Source organism: Micromys minutus (genome assembly GCF_963924665.1).
Source record: "Micromys minutus genome assembly, chromosome: 19".
Taxonomy (NCBI): Eukaryota; Metazoa; Chordata; class Mammalia; order Rodentia; family Muridae; genus Micromys; species Micromys minutus.
The window spans coordinates 51,240,096-51,265,220 of NC_137954.1; the positions used below are offsets into that span (position 1 = coordinate 51,240,096).

Here is a 25,125-nt window from a genome sequence, read left to right on the forward strand (position 1 = left end):
TGTGTTGAGTTCTTCAGCCTTGCTTTTTCCAAAACCCTCCCTGAGCCAGAAAACTTATGTCTAGTATACGTGAGGCTCTGGGCTGCAAAGTAAAACAACCACAACAAAAATACCTCCAAACAAACAATAAAAAGAAACAACAAACACACAGCAATTTAAATCAACAAACCATTTTTTAAAAAAGAAGATACGGGAATTTCAAGAAAGCTGTAAACTCTGCTCAACATTGTGAGTCACTGGGGAAATAGAAATCAAAGCTAGGACAACTTCCCGGAGTGGTCAAATATGGGGGCTGTGATAGTCCCAGTCAGAGTAGTAAACTGCTATGAGTTTGAGGCTAGCCTGGAATATGTTATAAGTTCTAGGCCTGCTGAAGTGACATGAGGACATATTCCTCTCACCCCTCAAAGGCAAAGTCAATCCTTTTTTTTTTTTTTTTTTTTTTTTGTAATAGTACCTAGTGTTGGTAGACAACAAGGGGCCATTACAACTGCATATGTTACTGGGGCATAAAATGGTGCAGACACTTGAGACTGTTTGAAAGGGCTTCTGTGTAACTCAGTGGTAGACGACTACCTCAGCACGGGCAAGTTCCTGGGTTTGGTTCCCCAGCCTAACAAAACAAAACTAAAGTTTGCCCATTCTCATTAAAGTTAAATATCACTTGTTGGGCCTGAGGTAAGGTGCATGCCTAGCAAGAAGAAGGACCTGCGTTCGGATCTCAGAACCTATTGATTACGGGCTCTGTGTGCCTGTAATGCCAGATCTGGGAGGTATCTGTCCAACATAAATAAATGAATATTATGTTTACACAACGAAAATAGGACTGTTTATAATGATTTATTTCTAATTTAAAAAAAACAGGGTTTAGGGAATGGCTCAGTGTTTAAAAGCACTGGTTGCTCTCCCAGAAGACCCAGGTTCAATATCAAACACCTGCCTGACAGCTCAGAACCATTAGTAATTCCAGTTGCAGGAGATCCAATTGTCTCCCCTGTTCTCTTGTGGGCACCAGGTCCACATGTGTTACCCACACACACACACACACAGACACACACACACCATACCACACACTATCCTCCTTCCTAAGGTTTATTTGTATTAGTTTTAATCATGTGTCTGTGTATGTGGGTGTGGGATTATGTGTATGTGAATTACGTGCCTAAGAAAGCCAGATGCATTGGTTCCCCTTAGAGCTGGAGCTACAGGTGGTTGGAATCACCTGACGTTGGTGCTTGGAACAGAACTTCAGTCCTTTGCAACAGCGGTACATTTCTTAACAACCGGGTGAGACATTTCTCTAGCCCCATATCTTTTTCTTTTTAAAATCACTCATAGTTTATTTATTTATTTTGCTTTGGTTTTATTTAGTACCAGCACCACCCTCTCCACTTTGATTTGGTGTCCTATTTCAACGACTGCAGATCTGCTTAAAACAACATGATATACACTTGCCTTTTTATAGCTGAATTTATGGATCACAGACTTCATATTTGACGTGATTAGGGAAGGGATCTGGCTATGTCAGAGGAAAGATCCTCCAAATAGACATAAAAGTGTTCTCCCCCAGAGAAGTCACTGTGTTCCAGAAACCCAGAGCTTGCCATTGGAAGGCTAAGGGGCAGTAGGTGGCTCTGTGCTTATGTCCTCTGTGATATTGGAAGCCTCCCGACCCCACCCTTTCTGTATTCAGCCATCTTTTAGCTCAGCCTCACCAGGGAGCAAACACTTTCCTAAGGAAAGTGATTTGAGAGTCTGGTCTACACACTTCTTAGACTCCACAGACTTCCACCTAATTTTGTTTTCCCGATGCTGGCCTTACTACTGCCTTCAGGGATACTCAACAGCTGGATCCCCAGTGACCTGAACCCACGTGTATTTGCTGCTGCAAGAAACTGGAGATAGAGCCTCAGCTCAGTGCACCTTGTTGAGCAGATTGACAGGCCTCTTACACATAGACTTTCTTTACAACTCATCACAGACCCTCCTCAGCCAGAACCTCCTCCGGTAGTGTGCATTCCTTAGCCTCTGGTAAACACCGGGGCTAGTCAGCTCTTCAGCACTGTCAAGCATATGTTCTAGCCTTGTCTTTGAAGGCGAAGGGCAGGTAAGTCCTGAGAGAAGAATGGTTTAATAGAGAAGTGGACTTTGAGTAATCTGTGGGCATTTTAAGAGGACGGTTTTTGATGAGGGATGTTGGTGGTAGTTATTTCTCCATGGAGAACAGAAAGCCAAAAGAACCAAGAGAAACAATGTGAATCTGTCGAACCAACCAGCCTCGTCTGGGGAGTGGGGTGGGGGGTTGGGAAGTGTTCTTAATGAATTTGAGATTGACTTTGAAGGCTACAGAGCTTTTCTTCCTTTCTTCCTTCTGCCCTCCTGGTTTTTCAGAAGTAGCCACCCATAGGCCTTTTGAATTTGGAAAATCCAGATGACAAACCTTTTGAATTTCACCCAAATGTAACCTGTACTTGAAAGTATTCATTTAAGCAAACAGTCTTCAGAATTGATGTTTATATCCTGTGAACACAGACCGTGTAGCATGCACCGAATTTCGATGAACACCATTTCTGTTCTGTTTCCCTCGCCACCACATCTGCTTCAGGAGTGGTGTGTACACATGGCTAAGCATAAACCTTGAGCAGGACAGTTACAAATGAAAGGAGCTGGCTGAGAGGAGAGGCAGAGATTACAGATTTGGGACTCGCTGAACTACATTGGCACACAGCCAAGATTCCTCAAGCCTGTGAAAAAATTGTACACGAAAACAAGAGACGGAGGAAGATAGAGGAATGATGCTAACCACAAAAAAAAAAAAAAAAAAAAAAAAAGGTAAAGAATTGAAAATATATATTTAAGCCAATTTGCTAGTTTTGATATTCACATAATAGCCATTGTTTTCATGAAAGTTACTTTATTAAAATGTAAACTTGGTATTTAATCTGTATGGATTATATACTGAAGACTTGTTTGCTTCCTGATAGGTCATACTGTGGCATTTTACAGATCCTGGCAGTTCCTGATACAGATCTAAAATTTAATTTTAATGGAAGAAAACATCTAGTCAATCATTTGTTAGTAACTGGATCACTGAGACAGGAAATTATTTTTCTCATTCTCCTGCACTGTCTCACATAAGATGCAAGGAAATTTGCTCAGAAGTTTTGGAGGTGGAAAAATATTTGTTAAATGTGTTCCATTGCAAAGTAATATTTATAGAGGAAAAACAGTAAAGCTAGGTGTGTTATTTACCCCCCAGTGACCAATTTTTTAATTGCAAAGTTGCATTTCATAGAATGATACCTGACATGGTGGACAACTTATGTTTCTTGACCATTTAATACAAGCACAATCTTTTTATTTTACTCACATTGTATATAGTGATAGACGACATTCACTGCTTATAGAAAACTAATTTGCATTTGAGGGGCTGTTTATGCATTTAACTACAGAACTATAAAATACAAAAATCATAATTTTTTATTCATTAAAAGGAAGTTTGGAGTTCCTTGATAAGGTAATGTTAGGGAAGTCATACACCTTTATTGTCAATTAGGCATTAGAATAGAATGTGATCTATATATCCCAGGCATTACCTAAGAGACTGTAAAGACCTGAATTTCACCCTTTTCTGTAGATGAGTAGATGCAACTCATTATTTCTATTTTCATATTGAACAATAGCTAGTCCTCAGGTAAGAGAACTTGGCTGTTTCTCACATCTGTGGTGGACTTGTGGTGGCCAGTTAGCTGCTATATTTTAAGAGCAAAAGCAACCCTTATGCCCGAGGTAGTTTCAAAATTTAGAGTTCTAGAATTTCACAGAAACTGGGAGATAAGGTGACTATTTCTTCTGCTATCTGTGAACTTCGAAAGATACTGATTCCCAGGTTTGTCAGCAGCTTCCCATTACCTTGCTGAGGTTCAACTAGAATTTTAAGTGCTCTAACAATGATTCACAACTCCGGTGCATTCCAAGTTCTTGAGAAAGATATTCCTGGACCATAAATCTGACAAGAGTACTTAATAATTGTTTTCTGAGAAACAGAGGAGAATCTTAACAATTTTCAACAGTAAGACATTTGTGTGTTCTTAAAGTATGTTTTGGTTTCTTGGGCTTTGAAAGTGACTTAAGTGAATAACCATTTAGAATTGAAAAAAGTATTAATCCTTTTTTTTGGATCAAATCTAACTCAAAGGTTTTAAGGGTGGGAGTGGAAATGGAGGTGTTAGAGTTGTTGCAGGCAACAAATGTGAATGTGGCTGAGCTCTCGTACCAGACTCAAGGCCTTAAAAAGCATGCTACAGCAATACAGGAGTGACGCCCCATGACGAGTGACATCTCTCAAAGAGCTCCAGATCACCTACTAAGATCTGTTCGAGCCCATCTTACTCATTTTGCACCAAATTACCGAGGAGCGCTTTGGAAAACAGCCCTCAGGCGAAGAGCACATCAGTTTGGGTCCTCACTTTCTAGACTTTCCTAGAGGTCCCAAGGGCTCCCAGGACTCGCGGCACCCTTGCAGGAACATGCTCTTGTTTCCACAGAAAGTCAGATGTCCCGCGTCTGACACTGCGGGAAAGAATTCGGAGCATACAGCAGAAACGCAGAGCTATGTAAAGGAATCCCCGAGCGCGGCCTGCTCGGAGTCGGGGGGAGAGCCGGCCCTCGCCGTCCCCCGCGGGCGCTCCACGTTTCCTCACGCCTCCTTTCCGGCCTGGCCGCGGGGCTGACCCTTCCGGGCGGCCTCAACTTATCACCCGGACAGGCCATTTCCCGGCTTCGGCACCGCGAGGCTCAGGAGTTTCCGGTCATGCCCCCTCCATCTCCGCGCCCATCCCACCGCGCAGGCCGACGGCTGAGCTCGGAGAGACGGGCTCCTCTAAGGACAGGCTTCGACGGGAACCAGCACGCAGGGCGGCGGCTGCGGCCCACGCCTCCTCACGCCCGCAACTCCAGCCCCCGCCCACCCGCTAAGCTCCGCCCCTCGCGGGTCCGGGCCAATGGGCCGCGCCCGCCTCCTGGGAGGCGGTAGAAGAGGGGGTTGGGGCCGGCGGCAGCGCCCGCCCCCCGCTCCTGTTCATTGGCTGAGCTCTCAGGGTGCCCAGAGACCGGAGTGTAGCGGGATTGGCTGTCGAGGCTCTCGACGGCGGAGCCTATTGGCTGGAGCAGTCCCCGTGACGCCGGGTGGCGACTGGCTCCCGGGTCTGAGGGGCTTCTGCTTGTCAGGTTCTAGGTAGGTGCGTTTCACGCCGCCGTCCGTAGGCACTGTTGCCCGGGGTAACGCCCCTGGAGGTGGGAAGGAGGCCGGAAGGCAAGCGCAGCGCGGGGGCAATCGTCCCCGCCCGCAGGGGGGCGCCGGGCTTTGGCCCAGCGGGCGCGGGCTGTGTGGAGGCTTTTCCTCCGCCCTCAGCCAGCTCCGTCCCTCTCGGGGCTCCGGGGTCACTCGCCCCATCCTGCCCGTGTCGGAAAGTTCCCGGTTGGGCTTGGGTCCGGCCGCTCACCGGGCCCGCCAGGCCTGCCCCTCCCACCCACCGGGACCCGGAGGCTGAGGGGGCGGTGCCGGCCGTGGCGGGCGCCTGGCCCCGCCCCATCGCGGGTTGTGGGTCTGCCGGGCGCGGGGCGGGGTTGGGGGCTGCTGCGATGGGAGCCCGCACCCCTTTGCTTCTTGCGATCCTCGGCCTCCCGCCCATGGTGCTCACACCCCTTCTGCTCTCCTCACCCGTCGCCGCCCTCTCCTGGGGTACCCAGCCCAGGGTGTTGGGTGTTCTCGCAGCCTCTTTCCATCAGGACCCGCTAACCCAGTGTCGTCTGTCTAGACTTCAGCTTCAAGTCCTACTGCCTCTCTGGTTCAGGGCAGCCTTTTAGGAGGCTGTTCCAGAGAGACTCCTGGAGGCCCCTGGACTTGTCAGGGGTGGTTTTGTTCTAGGGGCTTTTTAGGGGTCTGAGGTATTTGCAGGCACCTTTGTGTCTTCCTTGGACTCCTCTGAAAGGAGTTCTTGAGGTTAGTTTTGGTAAGGACTGGGGCACCTATGAAAAATTAAGTTTCCATGAGGCGGTCTCTTTGAACTCTGTGATTTTCTTGGGAATGACATTGAAATCTCAATTTGTCAGGGCAGCCTTTCATTTTCATTAATCTTATGTCAGGGTAATGAAGCTTTTGATACTTTTACTTCCGAAGAAGCTGTATATAGATTCACATTGGTCTCACTTCACTTTAACATGCTACTCTAACTTGTACAGGAGTTTTCAGGCATTTTAAGAAAAAAACTTGAACCTGAAGTCACTGTATATAAAAGTCTGATGTAAAAGAATCTGAAGAAAAGGCCAACGCTATTTTAGTGGTTAACGTCTAAAAAATACTTTGCAGTCCATCTGTGAAATGAGAACAGGTTTAAAGAAAAAGTATTGCAAAGTACATCGTGAGGTGTAGGGACTATTCATAAACACACCTGTGTAGGCATTATAATGGCGTGTGGAATAGCCAAACGATATAAAGGGTTGAGTGTCCGTTTTATAGCCAAGCAAGATTTTTCTGATAGTCCTACAGTTGAGGGCTTTCAAAGGTCCTGGTACATAGGCGTTCTTGGAAACACTTTAGGTTCTCTTCCATAAAAGACCTTTGGCGCAGATCTGTTTCTTTTCTGCATTGACAGTATTAATACATACCAGCTAAGATGATGTAGTGTCCTGGTAGTGCAGCTTCTGCTCTACTCCAAAGGTTGAAGTCATTTGTGTGGGAGAAGTAATCTAGGCTTTTGTAGACAAAATTCTTGAATTTCATTCTTAGTTGCCATGTTGCTCTAACTTTCCTGAGAGCGTTTCAGATTTACAGTTCTTTTTCGCTAGCATCAAGTAAAATTTTAGTTTACACAGAATGAGCTGTATTTGTTATTTCTATCACAGTGATAGCTTTGACATTGCTGTTCCACAGTATATTAACAGTAACTGAAATGATTAAAATATTGTAAGGTCCTTGTTTGTTTGTAAGTGGAAATAGTGAAACTAACAGGAAAAAGCAATAGTAACTTAGTTGCACTGAGCATTACTCTTTGTGGTTCTGGGAACTACTGGAAAGACGGTATATTTGTATCTCAGGCCCAGATTCGTAAGTTACATAGCCACAGGAGAGATAATGTGCAAACTTGCTGTAAAAATGAAAGTTTTGTTTAACTTTGGATTTGTGTTGCTAGATTGTAGGTTTGCACCATGCTGCACATGTTTTGGGGGGAAAGCAAAGGGATGACCAGTCATTCTGTGTGCTGAATAAACTAGATCACGCATGCATAATGTTGGAACAATGTATTTTGTGATGGAAAAAGTGTCTGTAAATGTGAACTTAAAAATATGTCAACTAATTTCAAATCACTTCATGTCTTTGTTTACTAGTATTTCAGTAGAACTTAAACTTATCTTCATTGTTATCTCATAGTATTAATAAAGGATTATCTTAATGCAGAGCTTCAGTTTCTAATAAAGGAATAAAAGTGGAAATAACATTAATTCAGATGCATAATAATTGTATATTGTATATTTTCTGTGTTAGGAAAGTCTTACACTTTTCTTCAATATTTGTGTCCTTTTAATTTCAGAAAGATTTTTTATATCTACCTTTCTCTACTAATTTCTTAGATATTTGAGAGGTATGTAGCACAATTTACAGATGAATAAGTCAGATTTTCATTGCCTTAGACATACTTACCTGTTGTTTCATTGAGACATCAAAGGGAACAGGTCACAGATTTAGGGCTTGAGTAGTGAAATGAGCAAACTTGGTGATGCCAAGCGGCCTAGCTGTCCCTTAGGGTTTCACCAGAGCTCTACTTTCCCTACCTCTCCCCTCCTTCTTACCTCTCCCCTCCTTCATACCTCTCCCCTCCTTCTTACCTCTCCCCTCCTTCATACCTCTCTCCTCCTTTATACCTCTCCCCTCCTTCATACTCCTCCCCTCCTTCTTACCTCTCCCTTTATACCGCTCCCCTTCTTCTTACCTTTCCCCTCCTTCATACCTCTCCCCTACTTCTTACCTCTCCCCTTCTTCTTACCTCTCCTCTCCTTCACACCTCTCCCCTCCTTCATATCTCTCCCCTCCTTCTTACCTCTCCCCTCCTTCATACCTCTCCCCTTCTTACCTCTCCCCTCCTTAATACCTCTCCCCTCCTTGATACCTCTCACCTCCTTCTTACCTCTCCCCTCTTTCACATCTCTCCCCTCCTTCTTACCTCTCCCCTCCTTCATACCTCTCCCCTCCTTCATACCTCTCCCCTCCTTCATATCTCTCCCCTCCTTCTTACTTCTCCCCTTCTTACCTCTCCTCTACTTCATACCTCTCCCCTCCTTCATACCTCTCCCCTCCTTCATACCTCTCCCCTCCTTCTTACCTCTCCCCTCCTTCATACCTCTCCCCTTCTTCATATCTCTCCCCTCCTTCATACCTCTCCCCTCCTTCTTACCTCTCCCCTCCTTCTTACTTCTCCCCTCCTTCATACCTCTCCCTTCCTTCATACCTCTCCCCTCCTTCATACCTCTCCCCTTCTTCACATCTCTCCCCTCCTTCTTACCTCTCCCCTCCTTCATACCTCTCCCCTCCTTCATACCTCTCCCCTCCTTCATATCTCTCCCCTCCTTCTTACCTCTCCCCTCCTTCATACCTCTCCTCTCCTTCATACCTCTCCTCTTCTTCTTACCTCTCCCCTCCTTCACACCTCTCCCCTCCTTCTTAACTCTCTCTTCCTTCTTACCTCTCCCCTCCTTCTCCCCTCCTTCATACCTCTCCCTTCCTTCATACCTCTCCCCTCCTTCATACCTCTCCCCTTCTTCATATCTCTCCCCTTCTTCATACCTCTCCCCTCCTTCATACCTCTCCCCTCCTTCATACCTCTCCCCTCCTTCTTACCTCTCCCCTCCTTCTTACTTCTCCCCTCCTTCATACCTCTCCCTTCCTTCATACCTCTCCCCTCCTTCATACCTCTCCCCTTCTTCATATCTCTCCCCTCCTTCATACCTCTCCCCTCCTTCATACCTTCCCCTCCTTCTTACCTCTCCCCTCCTTACTTCTCCCCTCCTTCATACCTCTCCCCTACTTCTTACCTCTCCCCTCCTTCTTACCTCTCTGCTCCTTTACACCTCTCCCCTCCTTCTTACCTCTCCCCTCCTTCATACCTCTCCCCTTCTTCTTACCTCTTTTATTCCCATTTTCATTTAGATACTCAGGTGAATTCTTCAGAATCAATTGAGAAGATGCAGAGAACAAAAGTCACCGATAACTGCTGTAGTTAATGTTTTGGAAAATAATTAAAGCTTGCTGTAAGCACCCAGAGCTCCACCACTGATCATAGCTTTAGAAGAAACATTCCAGTGTGTCTGTATCTGCACCTAAGCTGTGGTGTAGCTCAGCTATACTAACTTAGCCACCTCTGTATCTGGGCAAAAACAGAATAGAGGACATGTTAGAGATAGAAAAAGAAATTAGAATAAAATAGCTATTAACTCAGAACAAGCACACTCGTAGTTTCCCATGTATGAAGTTTACTAATGTATGGGTCTCACATATGGGTCTTGAAAATATATAGGTAAACTGAAGTTTACTTTGTATCTTTTTAAGAAAAGAAATTTTAACAAAAATGCTTCCTTTTACAGGGTATTAAATATTCAGCTTTAAAAAAAGGACTGTCATACATATAATTATTTTTTAAATTTTCATCTGTAGTTGTAAAACTATGACTAATGTTCAGTCTACATTATTACCATTCATTATAAGCTTGATATTATCTCTTTCCTCTCTAAGTATTAATTAAAAGCCTGGAAATTTTAATGACAGAGTTCCTTGCCAGGTTGGGAAAGTGTAGTGAAAAGAAGAAACAGTTTATTTTAAAGCAATATAACTTGGGCTTCAGCTCCAGTTTTCTTTTGTGGGATCTTGGACAAATTACTTAATATTATCAAATCATAGTTTCCTTTTCTATTAAATGAGTAAGATAAAATTACCTCATATGGTAGTTATGTAGAAGAAATGAAACAACGTAAGTAAAAATGCCTGAAGTTAAGAATTACCCAGTTGGTGTATTCAGTTCTTTGAATTAATTTTTATCTGTCTTAGTGTTGATAGGATGATTCTGTCTTAGTTTATGGTCTTAATCGTGAAGATACACCACGACCAAGACAATGCTTACAAAAGAAAACATTTAAGGGGGAGAGGAGGGAGGAAGGGAGAGAAAGAGAGACAGAGGCAGAGAGAGTGAGAGACAGAGAGTGCAATAGTTTGTAAGGGCTTTTTGGTACCATAAAGCAAGGCCTCAGGGACAGGGCATGCAGGCCAGTTTCACTTCAGGGGCCTCTGGGCTCTGTTTCTGAAATGGCCTTATGTTTTAGGAGTTTCTTGGACAGCCTTGGCCAATAATGCAAAAGAGGGCTTATTTCAGTTATTGAGGTTTTTGGTTTTTGTGAGGTATTCTTTGGCTGTTGAAGAGGACACCATCAGCTCAGATGAGAAAAGTTCATTAAAGCTATGTATTTTTGCACACTGAATTATATTCATTATAGGTATTTTCCATTTTTCTCTATCAGAGCAATAGTCTCAATTATTATTATCTTTTATTTATTTATTTTATGTATGTGAGTACACTATAGCTGTCTTCAGACATACCAGAAGAGGGCATTGGACCCCATTGCAGATGATTGTAACCATGTGTGTTGCTAGGAACTGAACTCAGGACCTCTGGAACTCTATAGCTCCCAATAGTCTCAGTTCTTAAAAGTATTTTCTTTCACCTGGATTGTCATATTTGTTTGTTGAATGCTGTAAATTTCTTTCATTTGAACTAAGAGTATCATCTTGAAAATGGTAAATGCTATTAAAGTTCTTATTAGCACACCCACTTTGTATCATTCACTCAATTGGTGTAAAAGTTTAACTCTGTAACTGTAGGACCCTAATTCTTAAAGCTGTTTAAATGTGCGGACAGTTGCTGGCTGTTGTGCACCAAGTAATCCTGAGCAAGGACGTGGTTGAATTGTGCAGCAGTTACTGCCCTATCCTGCAGTGCACATTTTTATTTAAATTGCTGGTTTTTGAGGTTTTCCCTCCATCCAAATGTAAACAAGCTATTTACATATGTGACAGTCCAGAGAGACATTTCTAGATGCCAGCTGTGGCTTTGTCTTCCTTTCCCACTGAAGCGTCTAAGAACGAAGGTGTTGACAGTGCCATCACCATCGGCATCATCATGGCTCTCCTCAGGGTCATTGGAAACGTCTGACTTTACAGTGACAAACACTGGAGACATGCTTTGCCTGTTTATTCTCTTCCTCCACATGGAGCTCTGTTCCATATTTTCTGGTCACTCTTGTCAGATAATTGCTGATTCTTGTGCAATTGGTGATGAATCCAGCATTTAGAAGTTGAAGTAGCTGTCAGAGCAGTGGGAAGTGCTTGATGGAAACACTGCAGTCTCTGTGTAACCGACACTAATTACTATAGAAACATGGAGATTAGTTTTATAGTGAAAAGACTCTACAGTTGAAACAATTTTAGGAATCTTTATATTCTAGGTACTTAGCACCTCAGCATGCCCTGTACTTTGGCCGATTCCAAAGGGTTATCTTTAAAGTTACAGTGCCCAAGTGGGGGTGCACTCACTTGTTCATTTATTTTAAAATCTAGTTTTAAGTTTTTGAGATGAGGTATCAGCATGTAGACCAGGCAGATGTCAAACTCAGAGAGCTTGGCCTTCCTCAGCCTCCAGAGTTAACAATTAGAAACAAATACCTACAAAACTTTTAAGTTTAGTAAAATGATTTCCTCAAGCATTTGTAAATCAAGGACTTGTAAGAGGAAACAAACTTAATTAAACAATCTAAGCAGCACCCTTTAGACATTTTAATGATTCTGTAGAGTCATAGTCATTGAAGTTGTTGAATATTTTCTTTCCTTCTAAGATGAGAGCTAGGGAAATTTGCATTGTGCCACTGGCACATAGGTAAAGAGTCTTGCATGCTAGTGTCTGGGAGGTTGCAGGAAAAGAGAACACTTCTGGCTTAGAAAGCAGGTTGCTTGTCACAGAGTCCAAGGCTGTGTTTGATTTCTCTAGTGCTCACTGCTTGCTGGCTTGCTGTTGTGTATGGATAGTTCTCTCCTTGAAGCTAAGTATTTCTGTGGTCTGTGTCCTTGCTGCTCTCCTACATGTGGCTTGGGGGGATGGTTTCCAAAAGTTAGTTGAGGGGGGTTCTTATGGTAGTTGCATCACAATATATTCAAAGGAAAGTGTGCTTGTTAAAAAAATGGGCAACAACCGTCTAGCAATTACACTACCTTTCACAGCACGAAATGTTTATGCAATGTCTTTTCTCTCAAATTGTATGTCCTTTAGAATCTGGAGTTTTCTGTGTACAGATAGCCTCGTCCAGGTTAACCATCTTTCGAAGTTTCCTAACACTTTGTAAATTTTGTTTTGCTAGAAGCAAAGGAAACTTTTTTTTTTTTTTTTTAAAAACGTGTTTGAGTACAGTCTGTATGTGTCCTGCCTATCTGTATACTTAAGTTTGCTTCTCCTCCCCCAACCCCTCCGGTCCTCCTCCCGTCCCCTCCTCTCCTCTCTTTTCTTCTCTTCCTCTCCTTCTCCTCTCAGTGCTCCCTTTGTCTCCCACTTCTCTCTTCCTGACCTCCCCTCCCTCTTCCTCCCCTCCCCTTCCCTTTCCCCCTATTTCCTTCTAATGTAGGTGTACACCCTTGTCTTGTCCTACAGCATGAGTGTGGAGGTCAGAGGACAACTTTCTGGAGTGGAGTTTTCTTCTACCTTGTTGCTGAGGCAGAGTCTGTCTTCTCCTTTCTAGCATTTGCTTTGTAGTCTAGGATATCTGACCCTTAAGCTTCCAGATGATTCTAATTCTCTTGTCTCAACCTCCCACCTTTCCATAGAAGTGCTGGGATTATAGATGTATACCACTGCCTCTGGCTTTCTCTGGGGGTTTCTGGGATTGAACTCCAGTCACCAGGCTGTGTGGTACTTTTACCCTCTGACTTGTCTTCCTGTCCCTCTCCACTTTGTTTTAGATTGATACTGTTTAAATTATGTGTATATGTGTATGCCCATTAGAGGATATGTGTCTCCATTTCCTAGTGCTGGAATTTACAGGTGTTCATGCTGTATCAGGCCTTGTACTTGGATGTTGGGGATATAAACAATGGTCCTCATGCTTTTGTGGCAAGCACTTTGCCAGTCGAGTCGTTTCCCTTTTAGTGAGGCTTCATTCAAAGTGTACTCCTTTCTTGAACCAACCTACTAGACATTCAGGTTTAAGTGCCAGTTTTGGTGGTTTGAGTGATAATTGTCCCTATATGTTCATGTTTGAAAGCCTGGTCACCAGTTGGGGGAACTGTTTGGGAAGGATTAGGACATATGGCCTTGAGAGAAAGTGTGTTGCTGGGGGTGGGCTTGTTTTAAAAGCTCATGCCATTCTCAGTGTTCCCCTCTCTGCCTTCCTGTGGTCACATGTGAGCTCTCAGCTACTGTGCCAGTGCCAAGGTGCTCTTCTGTCACGTTCTTGGCCATGACGGTCATGGACTCAGCCTTTGAAACTGCAAAGCCAGCCCCTGATTAGATGCTTTCTGCTGTAAATTGTCTTGTTCATGGTGTCTCTTCACAGCAATAGATCAGTAACCAAAACACCAGTATACCAAAATCCTTATGTTTTAATTATTTAACTTTTCATTGATTCTTTGTGGATTTAAGTACTGCCTACCAGAACTCATTCAGAAGCCTTCCTTGACACCACTGTATACACTGTAACTGTAATTCACCTTACTTCCTCACTCACCCAGTTACACTTGTTTGGTGGCTACTGTGTCAGGTGTGATGGGGAGGACTTAACAGCCTTAGTAAGAAACCCCTCCCTCATGAAGGGGATGACATGACCTTTCAAACCATATGAAGTTAGATTGCCAATCACATTAGCATTGAGAACCATGCCCAATCTAAAATGAAATAAAATGTTTGGAGGCAATGAAGGTCTTTGGAAATTGGTAGATCATTGGAAGACGTGGAGAATATGACTGATAAAAGCGGTCAGTTTCCTGACTGGAAGGGAAGCAGATACTCGTGTTCTTAGAAAGCTGGAGGGGAATGGCAGAGTACAGAAGGTAAGCAGAGGGGCTGGGGTCAGAGCAGTGACTCCATGGAAAGGCACTTGCACAACCCAAGTCCACACATGCCAAAGACGGATGGATGGATGGATGGACATATACACACAAACCACATTGCAGTGAGGGTGGGGTGGGGTTTAGGTGGGAAGAAGAGAGGATAGAGGATTATAGACTGGGAAGCCAGGATTAGAAGATAAGAAAGTTACAAGGTTGTAACGACATATATATGGTTCTTAGTATTTGTTTGTACAGATATTTGAAGATTCAATTAATCATTGCTCAAAAATGTTACACAAAACATTGTGATTATGTTGTAAATGCACAAATTTCTTCTTGTCTCCCCCCTAATACTGTACAACAACTGATACCTGACATATTATAACAGGTAGTAGTAGTAACCTAGAGCTGGTTTAAAGTCTATAGGATAATGCGGGCAGTTTTTAAGCAATACTGTGACACATTTTTCTACTTTTAAACTTAATATTATTTTTATGTGCATGTGTGGTGGGGTGTCTGTGAGGACAACTTAGGGAAGCTAGGTTTTCATTTTGTTTTGGTTTGAGGTCTGTTGCTTGGGCTATCCTGTGCTGGGTTCTCTAGCCTGTTGACTCTCAAGCTTCTTTGCACTACTGCTCTTTGCCTCCCATTTTATCAAACTTTTGATGGGAGTCCTTGTGATCTGAACTCCAGCCAGGCAGCAGCACATGCAGCATGGGCTGTTACCTACCAAGCCTTTCCCCCTGCTCTGTACATAGCATCTGCAGGGCTCCAGGACCAACCCATGGGGATTGCATCAGCAACAAAGAACCCATGACCAAAGGCCTCTTAACAATCTGTTCTTTGAAGAATTAAGAGAAATCTGGTATAATCAGGGAGTATTTTAGGCAAACTGAAGCATTTGAGACAGAAAATATATCTCTGTTGGGAAAAATCTTCCTTAACCTTTTATCATCCTTTGCGTGTCTAATTACGTCTTCAGACTCCCCCCAATGTTTTATAGTTAATATATAATGACATCATTTTGCTCTTTCCCTTTCATCCCTTCAACCCCTCCTGTGTCCTCCTTTCTTTGATTACATTTGATTGTGTGTATGTATGCACGCATTCATGCATAAATATTTAAACACAACCTAGAGGCTGACTGCTTGGTATTGGGTAACAAATTAGACTTAAGTCTAAGTCTTAGCAGGCATTATTGCATCTAGTCCTTTGTCTGGGGTGGGGCCTGCTGAGATGAGATGTCCCCTTCCACATGTAACTTTTTTTTTTTAATAAGCGTATTACCGCACTGCTTTGCTGTGCTTATGGCTTGAAGTTAGTTTTATGCTTTGAAAATGGAGGAAAAATAAGAATAGGCTCTTCAAAACTGTGGGAGCTGAGTTGGAGAGAAAAAAAGCAGGCATTGGGGTAACTGGAGAAGGGAGGAGGACTGCTGTGGGAAGACCAGATAGGTCATTCTTATTTGGTGCAGATGAAGACCTGTGGCCGTCAGTTTCTAGTAATAGCTTTGCTGTACTTCATGCATACATGATTTTTCTCTTTCCTCTCTAGTGAGTGGTTCTGACTCCTTACATTTCTTCCCACAGCTCAGTTCTTTTGGCTAGACCTATGACCACTTCCGTGAGACTTCACTGCACACTTTCTCAAGGTCTTCCTCATCCCTAATGTGTAATTCCTCACAGTGGACCTGCTATTTTAGCTAAGTCATGGCCAGCAATGCCAGTAGTAAGGTAGGGCTCCTTTACTGTTCTTAGTACATTGCTAAAAGCCGGTTTTTGGTTTGGCCTCTGAACCTGTAATATTTTGTGTTAACATTGTAGTACTCTTTACCTTATATTATTGTACTTTGGAAGGCTAGTATCGTATTATGTGTAATTTATTCTTGTTTGTTATTTAGATTAATGCATTTTACATATGACACTTGTGATCTGAGTAGGTTTTTCAGCTAATACTTTTGATTGGCAGAATCCCAGTCCCCATATAACTTCTTTAACTGTGCGCCCACCAGTCCTACATTTTCAAATTCTTGGCACCAAACTCAACATGCTTTTCTTCTTGAGAAACTCTTTCTTTGTCTTTGTCTTGGTTTCTGTATCATCTCTGTTTTCAAAAAGAATCTGAAGTAAAGTAAAATTAAATTCATAATAATTAAGAGGCATCAAAAACTCACTGTTGGGAAAAAACCTTAATGAAGCATTGACTCCTATATAATGAAAATATGTTGGACATGGTGGTGTATACTTTTAATCGGAGCACTTAGGCAGGTGGGTCTCTGTGAGTTTGAAGCCAGCTAGGTTTACATAGTTTTCCAGGTCAGCCTGGGCATCATAGTGAGAACATATCTCAGCCAACCAACCAACCAACCAACCAACCAACCAACCAACCAACCAACCAACCAAACAAACAAACAAACAAAACAAGAACCAAAACTGAAAACCCTTATTCTAGCTTGCCCATTATCTCTAGCATTTCTGTTCGGTTCCCTTTTGTATAGTAGCTAATCCTATGGTCATCCCCATACCCCGTGTGCTTTGTGATGATTCCTGCCAGTAGTTAACAGGTGCTTACATTCAAACAAACAAACATTCACGCTTGGATGGGGTTTCTTCCCTTTTACACCCAAGAAACTCAAAGTTCTGTGAACCCTACTGGAAGTCAAGAAAAGAGAAAGAAAAGGAAAACACGCCTCATATTCCCTATCTTGTCCTTATGGCTGACAGGCTCTTTAGATGAGCTTCTTTGCCTGAGCTAGCCCACCTTCAACCTAATAGCCAGATGATGTCACCTAAGAGTGAGCCACCAACTTCTCTAAGAGCTTCTAAAACTCTGTGGAACAGTTAATTATGGGCTTAATTTTATATGACTCTAGGGACATCCTGGAAGTGAAAATAACTGGTCTTTACTTTTATGCTGTTAAGTGTTTCTATCTTGCTTTCTTCTAAAAAAAATCAGATCTTTTTTTCAATAGTAGAAAATCTTTCCAGGATATTCCTCAGTGTACTTGTGGTAATTTAAAAAATATTTTAGTTTTAACACTTTCCAGTGTTGTGCTCTTGGGCATGTGTGGGTGCACACACAGTGTCTTAAACTTATTTGAGTGTATATAGCTTATGTAGACTCATGGGAGATTCATTTATTATAAATTTGGTTGTATGATTTCATCAGAGCAGTTATACCTTATTTTATGTGTTGGTGTTTGGCCTGTGTCTATGTGTGTATACTATATATGTGTGGTGCTAGCGAGGCTAGAAGAGACGTCAGATCCCTTGGACTGGCCCTACAGATAGCTGTGGGATGTCATATGGGTGCTGGAAGTCAGCCCTGGGTCCTCTCATCTGAGCAATTTTATACTCAGCCTTTAAGAACGGATATTCAAGGTGAAACTGAAATTTAGTAGTTGCTAAAAATAAGTCTACTTTGTTACTTATTTCTTTTAAAATTGTTGATAGCCTCATCTTCCTTTGTTTTCTTCCTGAAAGTTTAAAATTTTAGAAAATTTTATTATCTTTTCCTGCATGTATGCACGTGCACCACATGCATGCCTGCTGCCTGCACAGGTTAGAAGAGGGTGTCCCATCTCCTGGAACTGGAGTTGCAGATGGTTGTGAGTCACCCCATCTGGGAGATCAGCTGGTACTCTTAACTTTGGAGTCAACTCCAGCTCTCTTAACCCTTGAGCTATCTCTTTGGCTTTGTGGTTATTGTTTGAATTGTAAGCTGAGAGATTATGGTTGAATTTGGGATTTAGGAGCTTCCTTGTACCTTTGGCCTTCACTCACTCAGGAAGCCTAAAGCAATTCTGTGAGCTGCCCAGGTTCTTGTAGCTGGTTCTCAGGACTGAAGACAGGTCTGGTTCTGTTCCTCAAGCCTCAGTCTCACTGTTCTGTCTTCAGCTCTGGTGCTTTATTCAGCAGTGTGTGATGCTCACAAACACTGAAGCCACAGGACAGTGAACATGGCACATTGCTGTCATCCAGACTCACTCTGACATTTGTCCGGCTTTTATTCCTTGCTCATTTACATAGTTTGAAACCATATTAAGACATTGTAACTAAAGTTAGGTGGTGGTGGCTCACACCTTTGATCCCAGCCCCCAGGAGGCAGAGGCAGGCAGATCTCTGGGTTTGAGGCCTAGTCCATAGAGTGAGTTTCAGAACAACCAGGGCTACATAGTGAAACTTTGTCTTTTAAAACAAGACAAAACAAAACAAAAGCATCATAATTAAAATGTTAGCATGCAGATTCTGCATATAGAGATATTTTTCCATATCATCATAATATTGAGATCACATATAAAAAGTCAATATTAAGTAAGCAGTATTAGTCTTAACCAGTTTGTGGAGCTATAATATAACACTTCATAATAGGTAATTTATAAACAACAGAAATATCTTAATCATATCTCTGAAGGCTTGAAAATACTGTATCAAGGTATGCTTGGCGGTTTGGTGGTAGGTGAAGGCCCATTTCTCATATATGACACTCTTTGAATGTCTTCACGTTGCAGAAGGGATGTAAATGGGGGAGTCTGTCCTTGAAACCTCTTCTTAGTGATCATTAGGCTGGTCTATGTGAGGGGAGCCCTCTTTTCTTCTGGTTACCTTGGAGGTTAAATATGAATATAGATTTTTTTGTTTGAAAGCCAAGGAAATTTACTTAGCAATCTTAGTTATTTATTTATTTTTTGAGATTATATAAGTTTCCTATTCTGTTTCCTTCCTTGCTTGCTTTCAAATTCATGGTGTCTTTTTTAATTTATTGTTGTTACGTGTGTGTGTGTGTGTGTGTGTGTGTGTGTGTATACAGTTAAATACATATATACAACCAGCTTAGTCTGTATAATGTTACTTACATGTATGGTTCAAAGCTGACCATTTAACATAGGATAACCAATGGGTGTGCTCCTCCCTGAGGAAGACTATTTCTTGGCCCCCTCATTCCTTAGTTGCCTGCAGTTCCTTGTATAGAGTTGAGGCCTGTGGGCTTTCACCGAATGTCAGAGTGAGTCTGGATGACAGCAATGTGCCATGTTCACTGTCCTGTGGCTTCAGTGTTTGTGAGCATCACACACTGCTGAATAAAGCACCAGAGCTGAAGACAGAACAGTGAGACTGAGGCTTGAGGAACAGAACCAGACCTGTCTTCAGTCCTGAGAACCCATTTGCCATGTCTATTGTTGTCCTTGTTTAGGTTACATTTGGGCAGTCGTGTTGGTAGGACTGTGGGTTGGTGAGAGTTGATGGTATAGCTTCTGGTATAATTAGGAGAAACATTCTCATAGCAAACTTCCTGATCCTCTGGCTCATACAGTCTTTCTGCCCTGGGTCCACAATGTTCCCCAAGCCTCAGGTGTGGGAGTGTTTTATAGAGGTATCCACGGGAACTGGGCCCTACTCCTCTGCGTTTTGATTTGTTGTGTTTTCCTGTAATGATCTCCATCTGTTACAAAGAGAAGTCTCCTTGTGGAGCTGTGAGGACTACACTTAGATGTGGGTATAGATAAGGACAGGTATTTCAGGTGTAGTTAGGGACTGTGCTCCTTGAGTACAGGGACAGGTGCAGGTTAGGATCTATGGCTTCACCAGCCCTGGGTGGTTGGCCAGGTTTCCAGTATTGGGCTTGATTTCCTTCCTGTCGAGTGGATCAGAAGTCCAATTAGAGAACTGTTGGTTGTCGTCAAGGCATGCGTGACAGTACTCCCTCCTAGAGTTAGTGTGCCGTACTGATTATTGTAGTTCATAGACTTGGGAGCTGGGTAGAATGGTTGGTTCCTTTCCCCTTGGAAGCATGTATGATGCTGTCTGGTACCATGAAAACTAGACCTTAATGAGACGGCTTTCAGGTCAGTTCCAGGTCAGTGCCATTGTGGTCTCCATGTTTGAAGCACAGCAATAGGAACTTGCCTTCTACCTCTCTGGGGCAGCCAAGGACAGTAGCAATAGCCTGTAGTGTTTTAGGAGTCCCAATGAATCCGGACCAGCAACTCTAAAAAGGACTCCTCATGCCTGTCAGACATTTTTGTTAGATGGTCTTTGGCTTTTGGAGGGAGCATTGTTAGACCAGACGCCAAAATTTCATTTGAGTTATATATATATATATATAAACTTAGGTATATTACAGGTTTTATTTGGGTGGTTCGCTAATAGTATGTTTCCTAAGGACGTTTAAACATCCTTACTGTTATTTTACTATCCTCTCCTGCTTTTGTTTTCTCTCTCTAATTGTATCCCCTGTTTTTCCTGTTTTCACCAACAGATTACTTTGTATATTGCTGTTTCTTTCTCCGTTGTTTCCCTACCCCCAGCCCAGCACTGGCCCTCTTTACTTTCCTGGCTTCTGCAGTTATTTCAGGACATGTACTCATAGCTGGAAATTTGGAGCTAGAAGCCTCAGATGGGAGGGGACATGTGACATCTGTGTTTCTGGACCCGGGTTACCTCACTCATTATTGTAGAAAGTGCATGATTTCATTTTTCTTTTTTGGCTGAATAGTATACATGTACCACACTTTCATTATGCATTTGTCAAGCCAAATTTTGTTAATACAAAATGATTAAAATCTCATACTTTCTTTTGTGTTTTTATTTTTTAGATTTATTTTATTTCGTGTGTTTGAGTGCTTTGTGTGCATCTGTATCTGCTCCCCACATGCATGCCTGGTACCTAAGGAAGTGGAGAGCTTCCATGTGGATGCTGGGAATCAAACCCTGGTCCTTTGCAAGAATAACAAGTACTCTTAACTGTTGGGCTAACTCTCTAGCCCCTCTCCAGCTTTTAAAAATGTATTGTTTATAATACATTTATTTATAATACAAATACTTATAATACACTTAAAATATATTGACAATTCCTTACTTGCATTTTGTGTGTTGGTAATTTTTATGGGTTATCTGTCATTCCTCTCACCTCTGCTGTTTCCTTTTCCCAATATGTCCACTCCCACTTTCCAACCTGCTTTGTGCCTGCTGCGTTTATATAGTATTGCTTGCATGTGTTAGGATTTGTCTTTTGGAGTTTTGGTAAATTCACAATAGATATACTGTTGAGGAAAATGATACTTTATATTCTGGAACCATTAACTGCCTCACAACTCCCTTTGCTTTCTTTGATGGGTTGTTGACTGGCCTCCTCTTGTACAGGTCTTATGTAGGTGATTGTAGCTGCCGTGAGTTCATCAGTGTTGTTACAGTGATGTCATTTCTAGATGACAGTGATTTACAGAACTTCTGTCCCAGTGGTCTAGCCTCTGCATGTGGGACCAGTATAGCCAATTTTGAGGGATGTGCACATCTAAATCACAACAGAGTTTTGTGTGACAATACATATTGAGGTCTCACTGGTTATTCCTGAGACCTTTTCTTTGGCATTTTATTCATCTAGGAATCAGCCAGGTTTCATGCATTTCATCTGGTTCTATGGCCATTTTGTTCACTTCTGTTAACTAGGTCCCTGTTTTGTTGTGTTTCTTTGTTGTTGATCTGGTTTTTCACTTAAGGGTTATGGTTTGAAAACACAAAGTCACTTACTCTTTTGGGAATTATCTTCTTTCTAAGAATGTTATGTATATAAAACTTCAATTTGGCTTTTGCTTCTAATTCTCTGAGGTTGTAGCTGATAAAAGAGTCCAAATATTTTTCTTTTGAAAATATTATCCAGAATTTAGATATATATTATCTGGGTAACATTTTTCACTTGGCTGTATTAAGAAAGGAAAGCCAGCAGATTTGTCTTTGATTTATGGGATTAGCATTGGAAATTAAATGAAAACCGTTCTGTGTTTCCCTTCACTGTGCACTCCATCTTCTAACTGCTGCATAGAGCTCCTGTGACTAAGATGTGTCTAGAAACTGAGTATTAAAAAGTATTATAAAGCAGTAGTAGTTAGGCATATGTCTTTGAAAAATGCACCGTTTGAAGTGAAAGTGGATTAAAATGTTAATTTCAAATACACATCAATAGACACAGCCAGAGTGTAGTATAGTTAGACAAGAGTTATGGTCCTTTCCCCGCAACTGGAACTGTCACTTAGAGAGCATTCCTCTTCGTTCTCCTTGAGATTTCTCAGATTTTATTGATTTTCCTTAAGGATGATTAGTGTACCTTTTGGGAAGCACTTGTAGATGACTTTTAAACAGTATTCTACCATTCTTTTATTTGGTTTGGCTTTGAGACAGGCTCTCAGGTATTCTTGGTTGGCTTTGAATTTGCTTTCTAGTCAAGGCTGACCTAAAACTTCTGATCCTCCTGCCTCTGCCTCCCAGGTGCTAGGATTACAGGTGTGTGCCACAGCATCAGGTTTATGGAATACTGGGGACTGAACTTTGTGCATGCTGAGAAAGCACTGTAGCAACAGAACCATATCCCTAGCCCTGGACTAGTACTTGTTAAAGGTGGGAAATACATGTTTTGATTAAGAAGAAAGAATTTAAGCAAGGTTTAAGAAGCTGTGGAGTGTTTTCCTTTTTTGCTCCACCCAGTTCTAGGCTACGTGTCTTCCATTTTCACATCTCTGATTAGACACTGAGGTTGTAACAAGTTATTTCCCTCTTTTTTCCGAGTAAGCATCAGTCCCAGCCTCGTACTTAACTAGGCTACAGCATTCCCAGAGAGCAAGCCCCAGGCCATGACCCAAACTCTGTATCTGTGTACTCAGGACCTAACTGAGTATCTGGCACATTTAATAAGCTCTTTGTTTACATATTGTTCACATTTAATAAACACTTATTTGATGAACTGAACAGAACAAGAAGCGACCTTTGCTGCTTAGCAGATGTGCTCATTAGAGCTAGTGCTCATTGATGATCCTGGAATAGAGGAGTCTTGAACTGGCTGCATTTGAATCCGAGGCTTTCCATTGTTTCTCATATGCTCTAGATTCTAGGTACTCTTCACCTCCACTCCCACACGATAAGTTATTTAAGAGCAAAGTTTTCAACTTAAGGCCAAGCAAATTCTACTTTTCAAGAGACGAATTCCATCCAAGAAGAGTCAGAGTAGCTTCTAGAGTCAGTCTTGTACCTGGCATAAGCTCAGCAGATACAGTGCCAGAGGAGTGGCATCGAGGGCACATGTGCTGGGGTGGAATGAGGAGGTCATGGCGGGCCCCAGCCTGCAGAAGACCTGCCTCAGGAAAGACTGCCTCGTTCAGCAGTCTCAGGAAAGCCCGATGTGTGCTATTCTTCAGAAAAGTTCCTTCCTTTCTTGTTTTTATTTATTTTTTTTTCAGGTAATTCCTGAAACTGATTCCCACATCCACCCCCTCCCTTTTAGTCAAGGCCTCCCACTTGTACTTTAGTTCAAAGTGAAAACATCTGCACAGGTTCCCCGGGATTCCACTGCACTGCTGTGTGTTTCCTTTTTAGTAGGTTGTGAACTTCTTAAGACGTAAGCCTGTAATCAGTCTTAGTTACTTATTCATTTATTTATTTACTTGAGGGGAGGGAAGAGAAGGGTTTATGTGGCTTACACGTCCACAGCATTGTTCATCACTGAAGGAAGTCATGACAGGAAGTCGAGACAGGAGGCAGGAGCGGATGCAGAGGTGATGGAGGTGCTGCTCACTGGCTTGCTCTGCCTGTGGTCTTACATATCTTGGTGCTTTTGTCAATAAGAAATATATGTGACAAATAGCTGCTCAATACAGTTTTGCTAAATGACTTTTGAATAAGTCAGATTGTCATCATTTGTGAACTTGTTTTACATCATTGTAAATCATTTGAAGGCTGTATTGCAGATTTTATTTACTTTCATGGTCCTAACAGTCATTTCTTGTGTTTACTGAATAAATGCCCATTGACATGTCAATTCCTTTGAAGTTTTCTGCTAATAATTCTGCTCTTCTCAATGGAGGATGTTAGTACATCATGCAAATTTCTTGACATAATGATATAACATTTAAATTAATTTCAAATATATTTATTTAGACTTCCCAGGAGAATTGTCACCCACTAATGTTATTGTTGTAAGACCCTGAGGAGTCTTAGCTCTGGAGCAAGACCCACAGAGCACAATTAGACAATAGAGCACTGTAATAACGAGAGGTTTTTATTCCATGTACACGGCATTGCTCATCCTCGCAGGGAGAGTCAACCCGGAACTCAAAAAGCACACATCTTTTATAATTTTTTTGTGAGGGGGTGAACTACTGTTTTACCATTGGTCAGCAGTATATTTTTCATAAAAAGGAGAGGAAGGGTGAGGAAAGGGAGGAGAATCTTTGGCAGTAAGGTTGTTGACAATTTATAGTAGGGGAACTGTTCCTAAAGCAGTCATTTTTGTTTTGTCTTAACTCAGCTTGGTCACTGTAGCCTGACCTGTCCACTAAAACTTTGTTTTTCAGGAACTTGTTTCTATATTTCAAAACCTTGAGGGTTTTGTCCTTGTTTTGTTTCTCAAAATTGGGTGATTAGAGCATGACTTAACTATGTCATGCGTGAGGGTCATGCGTGAGGACCCTATCTAGGGCTTTCTAGAAGGCCAGGTGGCTATCAGTCAGTATATTCTGTGTGTTTTTTTTTTTTTTTTTTTCCTGAGAATTACTCTGGGCCATTGTTTTTATTTGTCAGGCACAGGTGGGGTCTCATAGCCTTGGGAAGACTGGAAAATCTCTGAGTCTGACTTTAACCATTTCTGTGTCTTTAGGGTCTCACATTCTAAGAATGGAGTGTTTTGGAAAAGTCTCAGAGCCCATAAAAACTTTTTTTTTTTTTTTTTTTTTTTTAAACATCACTACTCGAATAGAATATGCTGGCCAGGCCAGAGATGTTTCACTTAAATTTAACTTTGTCTATACATTGAGCTAGAAACACCATTTTCACACATAGACAGCTTAGCAGATATGTAAGACACAGTATTGTGGCCATAGCACGGCCTAGTCATTGGTAGTATGATTGGCAGAACAGCACAGAGTTTGTAGTTAAGATCCTGCCCATTGGAATGCTTCTGAAAGGTTATTTCATTCTGTGTTCATTTGTAGCCATGGTTAT

General features: G+C 42.2%; 1 protein-coding gene across 2 annotated transcripts in view; it reads left to right on the plus strand.

Annotated features, from left to right (window-relative positions):
* Positions 1-5,198: 5,198 nt before the first annotated feature.
* FER (FER tyrosine kinase) overlaps positions 5,199-25,125 on the plus strand; it is a 233,664-nt gene continuing 213,737 nt past the window's right edge. For both annotated transcript variants that reach the window (XM_080932834.1, XM_080932835.1), the window contains exon 1: positions 5,199-5,236. The gene's annotated coding sequence lies outside the window, so the exon portion shown is untranslated. The remainder of the gene's footprint in view (positions 5,237-25,125) is intronic.